The following is a 22363-nucleotide window of genomic DNA, read 5'->3' as shown; positions in this document are numbered from 1 at the left end:
TTTTTTTTTTTACGATTTATTTTTATTTATTTTTCTCCCCTCCCCCCCCCAGTTGTCTGTTCTCTGTGTCCACTCACTGTATGTTTTTTCTGTGTCTACTTGTATTCTTGTCAGTGGCACCAGGAATCTGTGTCTCTCTTTGTTGTGTCATCTTGTGTCAGCTCTGCATGTGTGCGGCGCCATTCCTGGGCAGGCTGCACTTTTTTGCGCGGGGCAGCTCTCCTTACAAGGTGCACTCCTTGCGCGTGGGGCTCCCCTACGTGGGAACACCCCTGCGTGGCACGGCACTCCCTGCGCACATCAGCACTACGCTTGGGCCAGTTTCAGCACACGGGTCAGGAGGCCCTGGGTTTGAACCTTGGACCTCCCATGTGGTAGGTGGATGCTCTATCCATTGAGCCAAATCCACTTCCCAGGACTTGGTCTTAATCATTGTTGTGTTCCCAGCACCTAGTAGAGTACCTGGCATGTGGTAGGGACACAGCAACCATTTGCTGGATCAGTGAATCAATGAACAGGAAGACCAAAAGAAGGAACGGACTGGATTCTACACATCTGAGACAACCCATCTCTGAATGGTTAAAGATTGATTATAGCTTTTTAAAAATTTTTTTTATTTATTTTTCTTTTGATTATAGCTTTTGATAAAAGGAATGTCAGCTTTTACTTAATGTGTCTAACATGTCTTTTAGCTATTGTTGACACATTTGTTGCAGAAGTCATTCTCTTAACGTGTATCAATTAGAGCTCTGCTTGTGAGTACAGAAACCAGCATACGTTAACTTAACCAAAACAAGAGGGATTCATTATAAGGCTGCTGATCTGCCTCATGGAACCTACTGGCAGGCAAGAAGTGGAGACAGGGATTGGAATCAGGAAACACAAGTTGTTGGGAAGCTGGGAAATATGCCCTCTGTGTCTCTCTCTGTTTTTCAGGTCTGCTTTTCTCTGCACAACTATTTCATCCTCTGTTCTCTGCAGATCAGCTTTGTGTACACCTGCCACTCGCAGCTGCTGAGTTTTCACATCTCCAGTCTCTTAGAACCCAGATGGGGCTTCAACCTCGTAAACTGAACCTCCAAATTTCCTGGGAAAGAGATTCTGGTCAACCTAGCTGGGGTTAGGCATCAAGCCCTGAACAATTAGCCATAACCAGTGAGATGGAAATACATGTACAAACACCACCTCCAAGGGTTTTCACCTTGAAAAATGGGGTGGGGTAGCAGGGAGTGGTTAGAGAGACCATTCCTAGTGACAGGGACTGGCTGGCTTTGGCTAAGTAGATACCCCAAATATGTATCCACTAGAGGATTCAAGTTCTCTCCTGGCGCATGTGCATCCTATCATCCACCTGGGCATATTTTCTTTCTTACCCCTGACAATCAGTTTATATCCAGAGGATCCCAGGTTTGGGCTGATTTTTTCATTCCCGGAGGCTGCCAAGTATTGAGCCTTAGGGACAGAAAGAAAGAAAGAAGTTAAGTCCTTTCATGGCACAGAAAGAGAATTAGATCAAGAAAATAATAAGTAGAGATTGTTTAATGAAATATTTTTAGTCGTTGCCTTTGAATCATTTTTGTCAAACCAAACAACTCAACCACCAAGAGATTCTTTTGTTATATGATCAATCTTCCTTTATTGCCCATTGATATATTTGAATTTTAAAAATAGGTAGTTTAGGTGTAGGATTTTAGGTTTTAATGGAACAATGTCATGCAAATAGAACAAAAGGCATATTTAAGAAAATGACTTCCTTAAAGACAATATGATATATTGGTTAGTATTCTGGTTTTGCACCTTAATGATCCTATTCATACCTTGGTTTCTGCTTCTTTACTAGCTATGTGATCATCAACAAAATATTTAATTTTTATCATAAAATGGGAATGTTAATAGTACTTGCTTGTTAAGAATTGAATGAGGTTTAATTAAGAAAATAGATTGTGGGAAGCGAACATGGCCCAGTGGTTAGGGCGTCCATCTACCACACGGGAGGTCCGCGGTTCAAACCCCGGGCCTCCTTGACCCGTGTGGAGCTGGCCATGCGCAGTGCTGATGTGCACAAGGAGTGTTGTGCCACGCAGGGGTGTCCCCCATGTAGGGGAGCCCCACGCGCAAGGAGCGCGCCCCATAAGGAGAGCTGCCCAGCATGAAAGAAAGTGCAGCCTGCCCAGGAATGGCGCTGCACACACGGAGAGCTGACACAACAAGATGACGCAACAAAAAGAAACACAGATTCCCATGCCGCTGACAACAACAGAAGTGGACAAAAGAACATGCAGCAAATGGACACAGAGAACAGACAACCGGGGGGGGGGAAGGGGAGAAAAATAAATAAAAAAGAAAAGAGGAGAGGAGAGATGGTTTCCAGAAGGAAACTAGGGCCCAACTAGTAAAAAAAAAAAAAAAAAAAAAAGGAACTGAAAGAAAGTTTGCCTAATTTGTAAAGGAAAAATGAGATTCGATCCCAGAAGCTGGTGTATTATTCTCGAAAGGACTGGGTTTACATCGATCATCTTTTTCATGACAGTCAAGTGTGGAATGTGGTAAAGTTAGAAATGTAATTGTGTAGACATAAAAAATTGCATCTTTATAACCATCATTGGGACACTTTTCTCAAGATGCTATCTCGGAGTCCTTTGGAGCAATAACTATATCAATTGAGAATATAACAGAAGCAACTTAAATGTTATGCCTCATCTAGTTCTGGTAAGGCTAATGTGCTTCAGAGAAAGTCTTTTGCTCATGACATAGGTACTCTCAGAGAGGCTGGAAACGCTTCGAGACTATTAAAATAAAATGCCAGTCATTCCTGCTGTTCAAATATTCTTCAACTTCTAATTTAAGGTACCTAAGAATGTAATTGTGTTATTCTCTCTGATGGCTGGAATCTTTCTGAGCCAAATGCCTGGGAATTATGGACTATTGGGGCTATAGGAGTCCAGAAGACAAAGGAGGTGGATAAAACGTGTTATTTTGTACTGGTACATTCAACATTTGTGCTCCGTTATCGTTTATGTGTTAAAATGTATTCAAAAACTAAAGTGCTTGAAGTGTCTTTCCTTCACTGAATTGGAGGAGAGGTTGGGGAAATGCATAAACCACTTTGTGATCTAAACCTAGAAATCTGAAAGGGAAAGAATTGTACACCTTTACTCAGAATTATTTTGCACGCTAAATTTTCTCTAGAGTTGATTGTCCATTTTTGAATCAGGAACTTGTCATCTTGATAAAGCAGTTGCCCCATAACTCGCGATTCTTTCTGTGATAAGCAAGTGAGACCACAGTTTGAAAAAGGCATGCCGGATCAGAAAAGGGCAATTTTAAAAGCAAATGCTGTGAAAGGTGATGCTTCCCTATCACACGGGTAAATTATTTCTGTTTAATGCCTGCCTTGGGAGGGGTACACTTTAGGTTCAGGGACCCCACTGGCGCATCAGGGCTTTGACTGGGACACGGTGCCAATTCAAACTGTCACACAGTACAGGGAGGGGAAAAAAGCCCAAATCAGTTTCTATTCTTTAATAGAAAGCAATACTGTAGTTTAAATTAGCCAGGCGCTGCTGAACCACTATTTAAAATGCGTTTGCACTGACATCCCAAGAAAAGATTTTTTTTCTTGTTTAATTGCACTGTCAGTGTGGAACGCTTTCACTTAAAACCATTCTGAGGTAGACCTTTTAATAGAAAGTGACAATTTAAATTGCCATGATAGCAGCGTAAATGGTGCTTAAAGTCATTACTAAACTGATGTCGCAGTTGGCTCCAGACCAGTTTGTTAAAGCTGAAGAAAAGGTGTTGGGGGAAGGGAAAAAAGTAACTAAATGATGAATCGCTAATTCCTTTTATATTCATTGCATTGACATTAGCTGTGATGAAGTCATGTGGCTCCCAGTGGATGCCATGTGCATTTCTGTTGAACTCCACATCTTCCCCTTCTGATGCTGCCCTGACTAATGCCAGGTCCTGTGGAATTGCTCCAGTCTGTGGCACTTACGTTTCTGCTGTCATGGGATTTCTTGTCTTCACTCCCATGGTCTCAAGAGAGTAGCTGTGGATTCCATTGTCTGGTTTGAGTTCTGAAACATAAATGGTAGATTTATCTAGTACCTTTCTTTACTCTTCCTTAAAGAAGTCAGAGATTTTCTTGGCAGCCCTTGGCAATTACTCTTGCTAGCTCTCAAAGAGCGCTGTCCCCAGAGCTGAAAATGTCACGGGAGTCCAGGCCAGGTCTACCCGAGTGATGCCATTGGTCACACTTGATTGGTTTGCCCAAATCGATTGGCTTGCCAATCTGGTGTGGCAGCATCGGGGGGCCTAATAGGTGGGGGCATCATAAAATCTCAAGCAGTATTAAATCTGTGAACCTGGAAAGAAGTTTGTACATGGGTTTGGGTTAAGTTAGGAGCATTGAAGAAAGTAAGAGTAGGGTTTGGTGGGGTTGGGAGAGATGGAAGAGGAACAAAAAAGCCTGTGAGACTGAGTGCCCGCTCAGTCATCTTCAAAGTCTCTTGCTCCCGTGTCTTAGATCTGAAACATATCCCCTTAAAAGTAAATTAATACTTGTACAAAGTATGGGACGGTATAACACAGGGAATCCAGTGCTGGAAGATGGACTGTGGTTAATAGAACAAATATGAGAACATTCTCTCATGAACTATAACAAGGACATAATACTAATACATGGTGTTAATAATCAGGTTGGTTGGTGAAAATACACCAAATATAAGATCTGGGCTATAGCTAGTAGTAATTTTGATGATGCTCTTTCATAGTTTGTAACAAATGTCTCACAACAATGCAAGTTGTTGCTGGTGGGGTGATGTATTGGAGCCCTGTTTGATGATATGCATGTTTGTTTTTTAAGTTTACAACTTTTTACTATACACTTATTGTTTATGGATGCTCGTGTATGCATGGCATACTTAAAATTTTATTTTAAAAAGTAAATTAATCCTTGGAATTTTTAAGTAATTTATTATAGAATTTCCATTTTAAAATAGGCTGCACACTTCCTTTTATTATGTAAACCATTACATAATACCAACCATTGTAATTGGGTTCATAGCAGAGCAACATATTCCATATTTTAAACTTAAAATATTACAGTTATTATGGGGTTTCTGAATCAGTTCTTGAGGATGCACAATTTAAGAGCCCTGGGAACGATTCTATAGCCTCCAAATTTTCCCCAAACCAGACATTATAATTTCTGAAACATTCATCACTCAAAATCAGACAGGACCACGGTGATTATCAGGGACATGGCATTAGGGTCTTCATTTTGGGGTCTAGGGGTGGGTTATGGAGAGACCATGAATATGCAAATTTTTCTGTATTCATGTAGGTGTGCATTACTGAGGAGAGCTCATGTTTTTCATCAGATTTTCAAAGGAATTTGCGAACCAGAAGTAAAGAACCACTAAAAACTAGGAAACTGAGGCCCAGAGAGGGGGTTGATCGGCCAAGGTCATACTGATAGCTGTTGGCTGGTCTATAGAACTCTGGGCTCTGACTCTCAGTCCAAAACTTCCTTTTCAATTTTTTTTTCACAATTCTTCCTTTTGCAAAACAATGAATACTGCAACGCTGCGCTTTTCTGAAAGCCATTCTCCTGGCAATCTCAGCTCCTTGGAACACGACCATCCCTGGCATAGGCAAAAGAGGCCTCAGAGCCACTGAAATTACTGTCACAACACTCATGCACTTGAACCCATGAAAGAACATATCACTTACTCATTCATTCATTCATTCAATATTTGTTGACCTAACTACTTGTCAATGCTTTATTTATACATAATTCTAACAAGTTTTGCTGTCCAGTTTCACAGACAATAACAAGAAGTTAGATGGAAGAGGGCTGCAAAAGGCAGAGGTATGGAGCCAGAATTGTGAGATATTTGCTGACAGCAAAGGGAAAGCAAAGAGAGAGCAGGAACAGCAGCTGTCGTACAGCCCAGAACAATGACTCTAAATCTTGAAGGAAAGAATAAATAACTTGTTACATACTCTGTGAACACAGGGTTGAGCAGAGTGCATTTTAGAAAGCTCTTCATTTAAAGGGCTAAAATGTATGCCATGTGATGAAAACATAGGTCCACGCAAAAACTTGTACACAAATGTTTGTAGCAGCGTTATTCGCAACAGCCAAAAGGTGTAAACAATCCAAATGTCCAGCAACTGAAGGATGGAGAAACAAAGTGTGGTCTATACATACAATGGAATATTATTCAGCCAGAAAAAGGAATGAAGTTCTGATAATGCGACAACATGGGTAAACCTTGAAATCATGCTGCTAAGTGAAAGAAGCCAGGTGCAAAAGACCACATATTATATGAATCCATTTATAAGAAATTTCTGGAATAAGCAAATTCATAGAGATGGAAAGTATATTAATAGCTGCTTTTACCTGGGGAGGATGGGAGAATAGAAAGAGTGATAGCTAAAGTATCTAGGGTATTTTTTTTGAGGGGATGAAAATATTCTAAAGTCAACTGTAGAAATGGTTGCACAACTCTGCGTATACTAAAAACCATTGAATGGTACACTTTAGTGTATGGTATGTGGATTATATCTTAATAAAGCTGTTATTAAAATAATGTATGTCATGTGAATGCTTAAAGCCTATGCTTTAGTCCTGTGGAAAGACTGAGTTTCCCTTTGGAGCCAAATTCCAAAACCTCACTGTTCTTGGAGAAGGGTTAACCCATGAAGCCAATTCACACCAGGCTCTTAGTTATGTCTACTTTTGGCGTAGTTTTAAAAAACAGCAGGAAAATCAGAGGGGGAGCACAGAATGATAGAGAAAATATGAAAGGAAAGCAGAAACAGAAGAGCTAAGAAAAAAAGATAAAAAATATATATGTACATATACATATACAAATCCTGTCAGAGGATAAACTTAGGTTTTGGACTTCTTCATCTGGTCACCTTAAGCACCTCAGGGAAAATAATTCTGGCAAAAGGGAGGGGGAGGATGTGTGCTGTGAATGACCGTGCTTTGTTTTGACATGGTGTAAATAAGCATGCTAAAAGTCTTAAGAGAGGTTATGAGAAGGGGTGTCCCCTGCCATTCTCTTTAGGGGTATAAACTCTGAGTTCTCTGGTGCCATTGAGAGTCCCAGGATGAGAGAGGGGACAGGAGTGCCTGGGCCAACCTGGGTGTTTCTGGGGCATTAGGGCACTGGAGGGGACCAACCTGTGTGGCAGATAGGACTGTGCACCAAGAACTGTGACTTGTGGAGGGCCGTGCGCCACGGATCAAGTGCCCTGGGTTGAGCAATTATGGAGGAATGCAATACCCTGGCCTGGGATGGGAGCCGGGCCTGGAGACTTCACAGCAGCCACACCGGCAGCCCTGGTGAGCAGTCATGCAGGACCAGTGTGCCACGGGACACTGAGAGGCAGCGAGGACCAACCACAGCAACGCCAGCACCCGCTGGGCAGTCAGCTGGGACCTTCCATGTGGACTGTTCTCAGACCACCTGGAGAGGCATGGAGGAGCCCATGAGGTTACTACTGGAGATCTTGCCCTCCTGGCATTTGTGATCCTGGGTCTACTGTAATTTAACGTGGAAAAATAGAAGAGACATGATGTGCTTTAACCCTGAGGTTTGTAAAGCAGTGCAGGCTGGTTACAATGACAATAAGAAGCTCTAAAAACTGTAAAGAGCTTTGAATTTATGAAGTGTTTTCTCAAGCATTGTTTCATGTGGTCCTCATAAGAAATGCTCCGAATAAATGCCCATTCCTTTCTCTCAGGCACATAGTGGGTTCTCGGCAAATACTTGTTAATTGCCTAATTGGCAAAGTGACTATTCTGGGATCAACTCCTCATGAAAAAAAAAAAAAATCAAGATCCTCAGCCCTTGGGGAGCAGATGTGGTTCGAGCAGTTGAGCGCCTGCTTCCCACATGGGAGGTCCAGGGTTCAGACCCTGGTGCCTCCTAAAAAATAAAAACTAAGCAACAAGCAAACAAACAGAAAAACCAACTCAGGGAAGCAGATGTGGCTCACTCAGTGGTTGAGTGCTGGCTTCCCACATAAAAGGTCTTGGGTTCAATCTCTGGCCCTGGTACCTGAAAAAAAATCCTCAGCCCCTCTGCCCATCCTGACAGACCTGTTTCCTCAGTCAGTGACACACAGTTGACACCTTCTTCCTGTGGAGTCCTGGTTAAGAGCAGAGGCCCTGGGGCTACCTTGGTTCAATCCTCTCTGTCACTTATTGGTGTGTGGTCTCAGGAAAGCCAGTTGTTGTTACAAGTTTAGGATTACAATCGCCCTGCTGGAGGCATGGTGTCTAGTCTACAAATATGATGTGCTTGTCTCATTCCCCTTGGTTGAGTTCAAAGTGCACAAAAAGCAGATTTTAAAATTTGGCTCCCAAAAGAGGAAATGATGGTTTGACAAGTGTTTTTCTGGGACCATTTCCTTGCCTCTTCAAGGTGTGCCTTCAAAAAGGAAATATTCTGAGACTCAGCTGAGCCATCAGTATCACCAAAGGTCATGCCATGCTTTATTCACTGGCAGCAAATCATCTTAGGCCAGCAATGGTATTGGGAATTTTCTCATGCATGATTCAAATTGTCAAGAGCTTTACAGGCTTAGGTGGACATCATTTCACGGGGCCACCTCCATCCACTCATTCAGCCAACCAATCATACACTGATTTCTTCGTGTATTCATTCATTGGTTTAACAAATATTTATTAGCACCTACTATATATTTGACACAGGATGAAATGTAACTGCTATTTTCATTATATACCCTTGATCCTCCAGACTCCCTAAGGAGATTAATTTCCTACTAGCTTACATTTTAGTGGTTTACGGACAAGATAAATGAGTAAAATACATGGTGCTTTATTTTATTTAAAAATTTTTTCTTTCTTTTTTTTAATGTTAATTCAAAAAATATGAGGTCCCCATATACCCCCCACCCCCCCACTCCTCCCACATCAACAACTTTTTTCATCATCATGGCACAATCATTGCATTTGGTGAATACGTTTTGGAGTACTGCTGCACCACATGGATAGTGGTTTACATTGTAGTTTACACTCTCCTCCAGTCCACCCAGTGGGCCATGGCAGGACACACATTGTCCAGCATCTGTCCCCGCAGTACCACCCAGGACAACTTCAAGTCCTGAAAATGCCCCCACATCATATCTCTTCTTCCTTCTCCCTACCCTCAGCAGCTACCGTAGCCACTTTCTCCACATCAATGCTACAATTTCTTCCATTACTAATCACAATAGTTCTATATTAGAATATCAGTAAGTCCACTCTAATCTATACTCTATTCCTCCAGCCTGTGGACCCTGGGATGGTGATGTCCACTCCCCCTCTATATCAAGGGGGGGCTTAGATTCCACATGGATTCTGGATGCAATTCTCCTGCTTGCAGTTGTAGGCACTCTTGGCTCCCTGGTGTGGTGGTTGACCTTCTTCACCTCCATGTTAGCTGGCCAGGGTAAGTCCAATAAACCAGACGGTAGGAGTTGCAAGTCTGCCAAGGCTCAGGGCCTGGATGTCACATGGACAGTCCAGAGATTCAGGTCTCCTGAGTATACACCAACCCCAGTTCCAACCACAGGTCCGGTAAAAGTGACAGAAGAGGCATGTGTAGCAAGGTCATATCTGAGTCCAACTCCATCACACTCAGGAACACAAACTCCGAAGTAGGGCCAACTGACATGGCACTGAACTCCAGAGCCATCTGCCATGACTGTAGAACCTGTGGGTCTCTGTAGCCCTCAGGAGAACCAGTGCCTGGGCTTCTATCTACTTTGGCTGTCTCTGGGACCCTGCTGAGGCGTGCGTAAGCATTACCCCTCTGATGACCTCCCGGCGCTTTTTTGAAGACTCATAGCCATATAAACTCATTTGTCTTTTAATATATGGTACTTTAAATAGTGATATGTGCTAAGAAGAAAAATCAGGGAAGGGGATATGAAATATTGGGGAATGGATATCGAAATTCTAAATAAGGTTACCAGAGAAGGCCTCACTGAGAAGGTGGCTTTGGGGGAAAAAAACCTGCAGAAAGTAAGAGAGTGAGCCGTGTAAATATCTGAGAAACAGCAATCCAGGTAGAGTGAGGAGCAAGTGCAAAGGCCTTGAGGTGGGAGTGTGCCAGCAAGTTGCTTGAGCAGAATGAACAAGGAGGAGAGTCATGGAGAAGACATCAGAATTCCAGGGGACACTCCCCATGGGGCCTTGTAGGTCTTAATAAGGACTTTGGGTGTTATTCTGGGTAAGATGAAGGGGAAGGTTTGAACAAAGGAGTGACATGATCTAACTTATGTTTTAACATGATCAGTGGCCGCTGTGCTGAGAACAGCCTGTAGGTAGGTGTGGCCAAAAGCAAAGGGACCAGCTGGGAGGCCATTGCAATGATCCAAGTGAGAGATGAGGATGGTTTAGATTATTGCTGTAGCCACCAGGGTTAGGGAGAAGGGTGAGTGAGAAGTGGTTAAACTGTATATAGTTGGAAGATGGAGCCCATAGGATTTCCTGACAGACTAGATGTGGATGGTGAGAGAAAGGAATCAAGTATAACACCAAGGTGTTTTGCCTAAGCCAGTGGGGCTGCCCTTAACTTTCAGGAGTAGCACTGGGAAGGGTGCACATCAAGACTATTTGGAATGGTTAAGCCGGGGTGCCTGATAGGCGCCCAAGAGGAGATGTCAAGTGGGCAGGTGGATGTACAGGTATGGCGTTTCGGAGATATGTACAGGCTGGAGAGATAAATTGGGGAGTTATCAGATAAAGACGGTATTTAAAGCCATGAGACATTAAATAGGGTCACCTAGAAATTGAGAGTATATACAAAAGAAGTCTAAGGACTAAGCTTCAACACTTGGAGGTTGGGAAGATGAGGAGGAGCCAACAAACAAGATGAGAAAGAATGACCAAAAAGAGAAGACAAAAGAGGTGAGTGAGGTATTGTGGGAGCCAAGGAAGAAAGTATTTCAAGGAGAAAGTAACCAATGTGCCAAATGCTGCCCCTAAGGACTGAAAAGTGACCACTGGACTTAGCAAGGTGGGGGTCATTTGTGACTTAAGGCAGTTTCATTAAAGAGGTGGGAACCAAACCTAATAGAGTACGTACATGGGAGACTAGGAGCAGAGAAGTTGGGGAGTTAGTAGAAGCAACTCTTTTATAAATATTATTATTTAAGATGGTAGAAATAAACAGCACATTTGTATGCTGATGTGGATGATCCAGTAAGTAGAGAAAAAAACGGTGATGCAGTCGAGAGAGGCGAATTGTCACAGCCATGTTCTTGAGAGAGGATGGAATCTAGTGCACAGGTGGATGGACTGTTCTTGGCCAGGAACATAAACAAGTTACCCATGCTCTTGGACAGGACGTAGAGTACATGGGTCCAGATACAGGTTGGAGGGTAGCTGTGGTGCCTGGAACTTGTAGAAGTTCTCGCGTAATTACTTCCGTTTTCTTACTGAAGTAGGAAGCAAAGTCGTCAGCTGAGAGAGTGAAGGTAGGGGAAGAGATATTGAAAGTTTGAGGAGACAGTTTAAAAATATTCACTGTTTAATTTTGCTTGAATTTCTATGAGTTGGGGGCAAGCTCTTTATTCAGTAGTTAGGACACAAGACATACAAAGACCTGGAGTAAGCTGACTTCACAGTAAGATCAGTATTCACAGATGGGAGGGAAAGGAAGAGCACATAGGATCTTGAGGTGTCTGCAGTAAAACAGGAAGTAGCCCTGAATGGACAAAGGGTAAGTCAGGTAGGGTCTAGAGATACCAGAATTTCACCATGGGAAGCCAGAGTTGGAGCCCATCGTCAGGTCTGGTAGTGCCTCCAGAAAGCAATAGATGAAGAGTGTTCTGTCTAGCTTGCCCATTTGCTCCCTTCAAATGGAAGATGGGATATAGAGAGTCAAGTAGGTTGGGAAGAAACCTTTGTTCACAAGGCCCCTGTGTCTCTGGGTGGTAGGCCCTGCTCCTCTGTTAACAGAAGTGAAAATGGCAATGGGGGTGGGGGAATGCTATGAGGGAGAGAAAGATATCCTATTCTAACACTTCTCCAAGCAACAACTTGTGCAACGATGCAGTGGTTCTCAAGTGTGGGTCTGGCAGCATCAGCATCACCTATGAAATTGTTAGAAATGCAAATTCTCGGGCCCTATCCCAGATCTACTAAACCAGAAACTCTGAGGGTGGGCCCCAGAAAGTTGTGCCTTAACAAGGCCATTCTGATGTACACCAAAGTGTGAGAAACATGAAGGCAACCTGGGAAAAGTTTCCATCTGCTCTTATCTAGTACTGCCACCTATTGGGCAAGCTCTTCGGATTCTATGAGGTTAACATAAACACCAGAGGAATTTCCTTTAATTTTTCTATATTTAGACAACTTTATAAACTAAAAGTAAAAAGAAAATCTCTTATTCTTCACAGCATGCAAACACTAATTTTACCTGGATGAATGAATATCTTTATACTTTCAATTTTTTTCATAAAACATTTTGTACCCACTTTCCATGTATTAGCTCAAGAGAATATATATTCATTGTTTTTGTTGTAATATTTAACATTTCATCAAAATAAAATTATATGGTCACAGTGACCATATTTCAAAATAAAATCACATGGTCACAGTGACCATATTTTTCAAGGTAAAAATCTGGACATATGGTCTGACTAAGCATAAATCAGCAGATGGAGAAATGACCTAATATTTGGAATTAATATCATCCTGAGCAATCTTAGAAGTTTGTTATCATATCACAGATTACTCAGTCATCCCATGGTCTTATATGTTTTCTCTATTTCCAGTTCTCAGTAGTTGTAAATAATAAAGTTATAAGTATCTTTGTACATACAATAAGCTGAGGTATTTTTTTCCTAGTTTTTTCCTTGGGATTACATCTCTAAAATAAAATTTCCAGCTCAAAAATGATGATAACATCACAGCATTAGTTAAAATAAGTCTTAAAAAACTAGAAATAATCTAAATATGTAAGGAAAGAATTGGCAAGTTTTGGTAAAGTTATCACATGTGCTATTGTGCAATTATCATAAGTTATGTTTACAACAAGCTTACAACAACAGTCATGGAAATTTTGTCAAGATTCCTGGCCTCCCAGCATCTTTGGAACACTCTTCCTATGTTGGTCTGACCTCCCTGACAGAAGCCAGAAAATTTGTTTTCCCAGCTTCCCTTACAGGTTCATGCATGACTATCAGGCATAACCCAAGTAAGACTTGGACTCAAATGTGAGTAATATGCAACAAGAACAAGAACAAAAAACAACCCAATTAAAAATGGGCAAGGGATTTTAATGGACATTTCTCCAAAGAAGATCTACAAAGGCCAGTGATTATATGAAGTGATGCTCAACATCATTAGCCATTAGGGAAATGCAAATCAAAACTACAAAGAGATACCACTTCATACCTATTAGGATGGCTATTATTTTTTAAAAAGCAGAAAATAATAAGTACTGGCAAGAATATGGAAAAATAGGCACCCTCATGCATTGCTGGTGGGAATGTAAAATGGTACAGTCACTGTAGAAAACAGTTTAGTGGTTCTTCAGAGAGTTAAACATAGAATTACCATATGACCCAGCAATTCTACTTCTAGGCATCTACCCTAAAGATTTGAAAATAGGGACTTGGACAGATAACTGTACACCAATGTTCATAGCAGCATTAGTCACAATAGCCTACAGATGGAAGCAACCCAAGTATCCATCACTAGATGAATGGATAAACAAAATGTGGTATATACATTCCACGGAATACTATTCAGTCATAAAAAAGGAATGAAGTTGGGAAGCCGATGTGGTTCAACTGACAGAGCATCTGCCTACCACATAGGAAGCCCAGGATTTCATACCCAGGGCCTCCTGGCTCATGTGGTGAGCTGGCCCACACACAGTGCTGCTGCGCACAAGGAGTGCCATGCCATGCAGGGGTTCCCCTCGTGTAGGGGTTCCCCATGTGCAAGGAGTGCACCCCGCAAGGAGAGTCGCCCCACGTGAAAAGTGCAGCCTGCCCAGGAGTGGCGCCACACACACGGAGAGCTGACGCTGCAAGGTGACGCAACAAAAAGAGACACAGATTCCCGGTGCCGCCTGACAAGAATGCAAATGGACACAGAAGAATGCATAGCTAATGGACACAGAGAGCAGACAACGCGGGGGGGGGGGGGGGAGAAATCTTTAAAAAAAAAGAAATGAACTTCTAATACATGCTACGACATAGACGAACCATGAAGGCTTCGTGCTGAGTGAAATAAGCCAGAACAAAAAGACAAATATTGTACTATCTCACTTATGTGAAATAAGTAGAATATGGAAATTCATAGAGATGGAAAGTAGAATACAGGTTACTGGGGTGGTAGGGAGAGAGAATGGGGAGTTAATGCATAATGGGTGTGGAGTTTTGGGTGTGATGGGAGAGTTCTGGTAATGGATGGTGGTAAAAGTAGTGCAACACTGTGAATGTGATTAATCCACCTAATGGTTTGGGAGCAACTGAGATGGGAAAATGTATATTGTATATGTTTCCATAATATTGAAAAAAATAAAAAGAGCAAACTACAGAGATAATGACAAGTAAATGTAATCTATGATTCTGGATTGGATCTAATAATGGAGGAGAAAAGGCCCAAAAGGACATTATTGGGACATATGAGAAAACTGGAATATACACTGTAAACTTTATATCAATGTTAAATTGCTTGAACTTGATAATTGTACCTAAAGTGGTCACATACATGAATATTCTTGTTCTCAGGAAATGTACATGGAAGTATAGAATGTTCAAGGACCATGATATATACGACCTACTCTCAAATGTTTTGAACCCAGAGAGAGAGGGAGAAAGAAGATGAGAGAGATAAGTAGAAAGAGAAAGAAGCTTTGAAGGAAGGGATGGAGGGCAAAGATGGCAAAATGTTAAAAAGTTGGTGGATCTAGGTATTTGGGTGGAGGGGTGTGTTGGAGTTTGCAGTATGGGCTATGCATTATTTTTGCAACTGTCTTTCACATTTGAGATTATTTCCAAATAAAAAGTGAAAAATAAAAGGCATCCAAATTGGAAAACAGGAAGTAAAACTCTCACTATTCACAGATAACATCATCCTATATAAAGAGAATTCTGAAATATCTACAACAAAGCTATTAGAGCTAATAAATGAGTTCAGCAAAGTGGCAGGATACAAGTTTAACCTGCAAGAATCAATAGTGTTTCTATACACTAGTAATGACCAGGCTGAGGAGGAAATCTAGAAAAACAATTCCATTGACAATAGCAACAAAAAGACTCAAATGTTTAGAAATTAATTTAACCAGGAATATAAAGGATCTGTACTCAGAAAACTATAAAACACTGCTAAAAGAAATCAAAGAAGACCTAAACAAATGGAAGGACATTGCACATTCATGGATTGGAAGATTAAACATTGTGAAGAAGTAAATTCTACCCAAACTGAATTATAGATTCATTGCAATCCCAATCAAAATTCCAACAGCCTGCTTTACAGAAATAGAAAAGTCAATTACCAAATTTATTTGGAAGTGAAAAGGCACCCAAATAACCAAAAATATCCTAAAAGAGAAGAGCAAAGTAGGACTCACACTTCCTGACCTTGAAGTGTATTATAAAGCTACAGTGGTCAAAACAGCATGGTCAAGAAGCAGACTTGGCCCAGTGGTTAGGGCATCTGTCTACCACATGGGAGGTCCGCGGTTCAAGCCCCGGGCCTCCTTGACCCGTGTGGAGCTGGCCCATGCGCAGTGCTGATGCGCGCAAGGAGTGCTGTGCCACACAGGGGTGTCCCCCGTGTAGGGGAGCCCCACACACAAGGAGTGCGCCCCATAAGGAGAGCCGCCCAGCATGAAAGAAAAGTGCAGCCTGCCCAGGAATGGTGCCGCACACACGGAGGGCTGACACAGCAAGATGATGCAACGAAAAAAGAAACACCGATTCCCGTGCCACTGACAACAACAGAAGCGGACAAAGAAGACAGCAAATAGGCACAGAGAACAGACAACTGGGGTGGGGGGGAGCAAGGGGAGAGAAATAAATAATTAAATAAATCTTTTTTTAACAACCAACATGGTATTGGCATAAAGATATACACATTGATCAATGGAATTGAATTAAGAGTTCAAAAATAGACCCTCATAATCTATGGTCAACTGATTTTTTAATATGCCTACCAAGTCCACTTTTCTGGGACAGAACAGTTTCTTCAACAAATAGTGCTGGGAGTACTGAAGATCCATAACCAAAAGAATGAAAAAGGACCCCTATCTCACTCCCTATACAAGAATCAACTCAAAATGGATTAAAGACCTAAACATAAAAGCCAGGACCATAAAACTCCCAGAAGATGATGTAGGGAAACATCTGCAAGAACTTGTAGCAGGTGGGGGTCTCTTAAACCTTACACCCAAAGCAGGAGCAAAAAAAGAAAAAATAGATAGATGGGACCTCCTCAAAACGAAACACTTCTGCCCCTCAAAAGACTTTGTGAAGAGGGTAAAAAGGCAGCCTACTCAATGGGAGACAATATTTGGAAATCACACATCCAACAAGGGTCTAATATCCATGATGTATAAAGAGATCCTATGACTCATCAATAAAAAGACAAATGATCTGATTTAAAAATGGGCAAAAGACCCTGAATAGACATTTTTCTAAAGAAGAAATACAAATGGTGAAAAACAATGACAAAATGCTCAATATAACTGGCTATTAGGGACATGGAAATCAAAACTACAATGAGATATCATTTTGCACCTACTAGAATGGCCACTATTTAAAAAACAGAACATTACATGTGTTGGAGAGGATGTGGAGAGATAGGAACACTAGTTCACTGATGGTGAGAATGTAGAATGGTACAGCCACTATGGAATTCTGTTTGGCTGTTCCTAAGGAAGTTGAATATAGATTTCCCACATGATCCTGCAATACCACTACTGGGTATATACCCAGAAGATCTGAGAGCAGTGACACGAACAGATACTTGCACATCAATGTTCATAGCGGCATTATTCACAATTGCCAAAAGATGAAAACAACCCCGGTATCCATCAACCTGATGAATGGAGGAACACATTGTGGTATATACACATGATGGAATATCATTCAGCTGTAAGAAGAAATGAAGTCGTGAAGCATATGAAAAATATGCGTGAACCTGGAGGGCATCATATTGAGTGAAGCAAGTCAGGCTCAAAAGGACAAATATTGCATGATTTTGCTATTATGAAATAAATGTAATGAGCAAACTCATGGAGTTTAATAGCAGAATATGCGTCACCAGAGAATAGAATGTGGTTAGAGAACGGAAAGCTGAGGTTTAATCTGTGCAGAATAGGTTAAAAAGTTGTTTGGAAATGAATAGAAATGGTGAAAGCATATCATGGGATATAATTAGTAGCTCCAACATATGGGTATGATAGTAGTTTCTTTTTTGTTTTTTTTTCCTTTTTTTTTTTGGAGTAATGAAAATGCTCTAATATTGACTGAAGTGATGAATGCACATCTCTGTGATTACACCAAATGCCACTGATTGTACACTTTAGATAAATTGTATGGTTTATGAACAAAATAATAGGGAGAGTTGGGGAAAATACACTAAATATAAGATGGGGGCTATAATTAGTAGTCATATTTTGACGATGCTCTTTCATAGTTTGTTACAAAAGTTTCACAACAAGCCAAGGTGTTGGTGGAGGGGTGCTGTATGGGAGCCCTGTGTGATGATATGCACGCTTGTTTTGTAAGTTCACAACTTCACCTTTACACTTACTGTTTATGTATGTTCATGTATGAATGATATACTTCAATAAATAGTTTTAAATTAAAAAAAGAAATTCAAGAGATAGAAAAAGCCATGGAAGAAAACACACACACACACACACACACACACAACCCGGCAGGAAGCTGCTACCACTCCTATGGCTGCAGGAGAACAGGAAGAGGTTGTGTTACCAGCACCCGGCCTCCAGAGCCCTGTGAGAGGGACTAGACCACGGCAGGGGCTATCCAGCAGGAGCTGGGGTGGAGGCACAGAGGAGACACAGCTCCTGCGTGCGGAGTAGGCGAAAAAAACCAAACCCCAGCTAACCTTAGACTTTGATCAGGCAAAGACGCATGTTGTAATCTCTATTACCACTATGATCCAGCAATTTTAACCCTAGGTATAGGCCCAAGGGAAAGTTATGAACATGAGACCAAAAGAGACGTGCAAGAATGTTCATAGCAGTAGTATTTGACATAGCCCCGGAAGTCAACAGAGAATGGTTAAATAAATTGAATTAAAAGTATATTCGTCCAGTGGAACAGAACAGAATCAGGGAGCTCCAGAGAGGCTCTGTAAGTGCAGTTGTTTGCGGATCTTTTCCAGCACCGCCACCAGAATGAGTGAATAGACTTGCTTCACTCCATTTAGGATTAAAGGATTGAAAGTTCCAGAAGAGTGAGTCACCCTCACGGAGTTTCGGCCACATGCTGGCCCTTGGCTCCACTGCTGAGATTAGGGGGAAGAATCTGGCAGATGGAGCCTTCAGGGGCCTGTTAAGCATCTGTAGTACTGCCAGAGCCTCGATTTATCATTCCACCAAGACTACACACCTAGGGAATTTCCCAGAAGGAAGTCTGCACACTGTTCAGAAGGACGAATGAATGTTGGGTGGTGTGCCCCCCCCCCCGCTCCCCCCAAAACAGTGCATCCCTTTGGTTGCTCGAGGTTCATATAACTCTGCTTCTCACACCCACACTTGCAAATATTCTGTGGCGTAAAATAATGTACTGGTCCGCTATACAGCAAGAAACGTCTTCACACTCTCCAGAGACAGACACCCCAACGTTTCCCCAGTTTCTGCCTCCAGCTCCAAGATAAGAATCTATGGATCAGATCTGTTCCTCTTCTAACTCCGTTGCAATCCTGTCACACATGGGCTAAACAGCAAGTTTAACCACCTTCATCTCTATTGAGGAGAAAGAAGTCAAAGAGGTGGGAAATTCATTTTTCATTGATAGTAAAGGTCAGTTAGTCAAGCCACCATTGTAATCCCCTTGTTTTTGCCTTTACCCGGCAGCATTGTGAAGAGGCCGATGACCCCAGTGGCTCTCCTGGATTACAAGGATCTGGCTGAAACCGACGGCTCCTTCTCAGCCAGAAGGAGAGGCTGCACGTGACCTCAGTTTCTCACGCGCTCCCGGTGCTGTCAGCAAAGGACAGCTGAGGTTCTCAGAGCTGGTATGCAGCTCCTCTGAGTCGCTGGCACCCAAGCTCAAACCCATCCCCCTACCTCCCCAAAAAAGCTGCTCTCGTAGGAACCCTACAAACAAAAGGAGAGACTCTTCCAATAAATATATGAAAAGATTTTCAACCTCACTAGCAACCAAGGGAATGCAAACTAAGACAAGGCGATGTAATCAGTCACCTACCAGACCGGAAAATATGACGTTTGGACAAGGTCTTGGGCAAACAGGTATTTTCTTACTGAAGGAAGTATAAATTGGTACTGTCACTTTGGCGAGCAATCTGGCAGTGTCTCTAAGATTAAAAAATGGGGAGAAGCGGCTGTGGCTCAGTTAGGTTCCCGTCTAGCATATGGGAGGCCCTGGGTTCGCGTCCCGGGGCCTCCTGGTGAAGGCAGGCTCACCCGCACGCTGCAGAGAGCCGCTGACCCAGGCGCCACGGAGGGCCACCCAGCCCACAAGCACCACAGAGAGCCGACTCAGCAAGGTGACGCAACCAAAAGGGAGACAAGCAAACACCCAGAAGAGCACGCAGCGAATGGACACGGAGAGCAGACAACAAGCAAGCCTCAAGGGGGGGCGGGGAGGAATAAATTTAAAAAATAAATACAGGCACAGAAGAACGCACAGCAATTGGACACAGACAGCAGACAGCAAGCAAGCCCCAAGGGGGGGGGGGGAGGATAAAAAATATGGGCATATTATGGGACCCAGCATCTCCTCTCTTAGATGTCTGCCCTAGGAAACGCACTCTGGTTTAGCCGGGTAGGGGAATGCTCTCTACAGCCTTGTTTCTAATAAGGAAAATCTGGAAACAACCTAAAGGCTATCAATGGGAAAGTGGATAAGCAAACCAGGGTCTTTTCATTTAATAGCTAAGAAGGGACTTGCTCCATATGTACCAACAGAGATCTCAAAACTGGATGAGGTAACTGAGTGAAAAAAGCCAGGAGTGAAAAAAGTCAACAATATCGCAGGAGAGTGTCATTTTCATAAAAACAAACGTGTATCTGTTTATATAATTTTTTTAAGGTCTGGAACATTTACTGCAAACTCCTAACAGGTTCGAGTGCTGGGAGAGGTGGGGAGAAGGAGGACCTGGGTAGGGTACTCTCCCAAGAAGGCTCTGTCTTTAACTGTAAGGTATTTGTTTTCACAAGGAGAGCGTCTTTGTTTTATTCTTATAACTGAAAATTATTTAGGAAAAATAGCACATGGTAAACTAGAAGGATACTTACCTTTCAACATGCTCGCTCACCTGGTATGCAACAAAGACCTGCCTTTTGTGACATCCTTTGTTCAGGACTACAGACCAAGTGGCTCCAGAAGCTTCCAGGAGAACTCCTCTGGAGATGTAAGGTCTCACAGGCTGAACAGGCAGACTCTGTAGAAAGTCTGCACCAAGGCCTGTTCAGCCAAATTCAAACAGGAAAACTTGTGGAGCTTTTTGAAACCAGGCAAAATTTGTGAGTTAGCCCTGGCCCCTGAATTTAGTTTTCCATTTCTGCAAAACTTAATGGCTTCAAACACCAACACTCCGTTTCTGACCATTTCTGTGGGTCAGAACTCGGGGCGCAGCTTAGCGGGGCCTTTGGCTCCAGGTCTCGCACGGGCAGCCTCAAGGTGTCAGCTGGGACTGTGATCCTCTCGAGGCTGCGCTGGGGAAGGATCCGCTTCCAAGCTTGCTCACATGATTGTTGGCAGGATTCCGCTTCTCACAAGCTGTTGGGGCTGAGGGCCTCAGTTCCTCCCTGACTGCTGGCCGGAGGCCACTGTGAATTCCTCGCCATGTAGACCTATCCCCGTGTTAGCTCGCAACGTGACAGGCACCAGGGAAAGACACTGAGCAATCGCCGGCAGGAGTCACGGTCTTTGTAGGGCTAATCGGAGAAGTAACAGCCCATCCATCACTTTTGGCAGATTCTCTTCCCTAGAAGCAAGTCGTTAGGTGCAGCCCGCACTCAAGCGAAGGGGGTTTACACAAGGGCGTGGATTCCAGGAGACATCGCTGGGATCGACCTTAGAAGCTGCTTACCACGGCCCCCAAAGGAATTCGGGGCTCTGTTTATGCTGTGTTAAAATGGGGCCGAAGGAGTTGGGGGTTGGGAGGGGAGGAAAGGGAGGACTCCGAGAATGGAGGAAATATTAGTATCCAAAAGAGCCCGGAGAGAGGTTTCCTCCTGTTGTTAGAGAAGATATTAGTAACTCCAGTAGGTGTCACCCTTCTCTACGAACTTGTCCCCATCCCCGGGAGAATGGCATTTCGGGATTCAGCCCACCCTGGCAATAAAGGAATCTAAGCAGCCAATCGAAGGTTTTTGTTCATGGGAATTATCACGTGTACCAGACTGATGACCGATTTCCAAGAAAAATAATATGATACTCTTACAGCCTGAGTGATTTCCGTGATTTTCTTTTTGAAAATGTGTGGCAGATTTTGACATGCATCGTGACTCACTGTATCCTGACAATATATAAAGCTTTTGCATAGATGCCAGGCTCTGAATATTACCAACTAGGAGAGCAGTTATTTGAAATTAAGGGCACCTCGACTCAACATCACGACTAATAAATTCAAACGTCATGTTGCCATTTGTGCCTAACAAAATATTGTACTTCCAGAAAAATGGCTGAACTGTTCACAATGCACCAGTTGTTCACCTTGAACTCTTTCTTCATGTGGATAGACTTTCTGGGGTATGATAATGTTAAAGGTCATCTAGCAGTGTTTTTCAACCTTTAGGAAGTGGCTTACTAGTGGGTCATAAGATCAACTTGGTGGATTGTGATAAGTCAATGTTTAAATGAAATAGAATACAATAAAAAGATCACAATTCATTGCACATAGGGTAAACATTGTTTAGTGACACTCTTGTCTCAGTTATATTTATGTATGTCTGGTGTGTGCATCACAGAATGAGTTTCTGTGTAAACGTGTATTTCTTCTTAGAGGTCACAGTTGAAAAATTTTGAAATTCATTGATAAAAGTAATTCCTTATCGCACACCTGAATATTTTCCATGTCCCCTTCGCTTGGACATAAAAGTCAGTGATGGGGAAGAGCTGACTCCTGTAGGTGTCTACACCCTTTCAAGGCAGTTTC

At 42.5% G+C, this 22363-nt stretch overlaps 1 long non-coding RNA gene across 2 annotated transcripts; it reads right to left on the bottom strand.

Moving 5' to 3' along the window:
* Positions 1–661: 661 nt before the first annotated feature.
* Positions 662–21509, bottom strand: LOC131277170 (uncharacterized). 2 transcript variants are annotated; one of them, XR_011647976.1, is made up of 3 exons: positions 20499–21509; positions 3998–4079; positions 662–1452 (listed from the first exon to the last, which is right to left on the bottom strand). It is a non-coding gene; the product is annotated as an uncharacterized lncRNA (long non-coding RNA). The 2 variants fall into 2 exon arrangements; XR_009184334.2 differs by having other exon boundaries at positions 20519–21436.
* Positions 21510–22363: the final 854 nt, after the last annotated feature.

The sequence above is a fragment of the Dasypus novemcinctus genome, chromosome X (genome assembly GCF_030445035.2).
Source record: "Dasypus novemcinctus isolate mDasNov1 chromosome X, mDasNov1.1.hap2, whole genome shotgun sequence".
Lineage (NCBI taxonomy): Eukaryota > Metazoa > Chordata > Mammalia > Cingulata > Dasypodidae > Dasypus > Dasypus novemcinctus.
The sequence above is the reverse complement of the archived record's forward strand: the minus strand, read 5'-3'. Positions and strand labels throughout refer to the sequence as shown.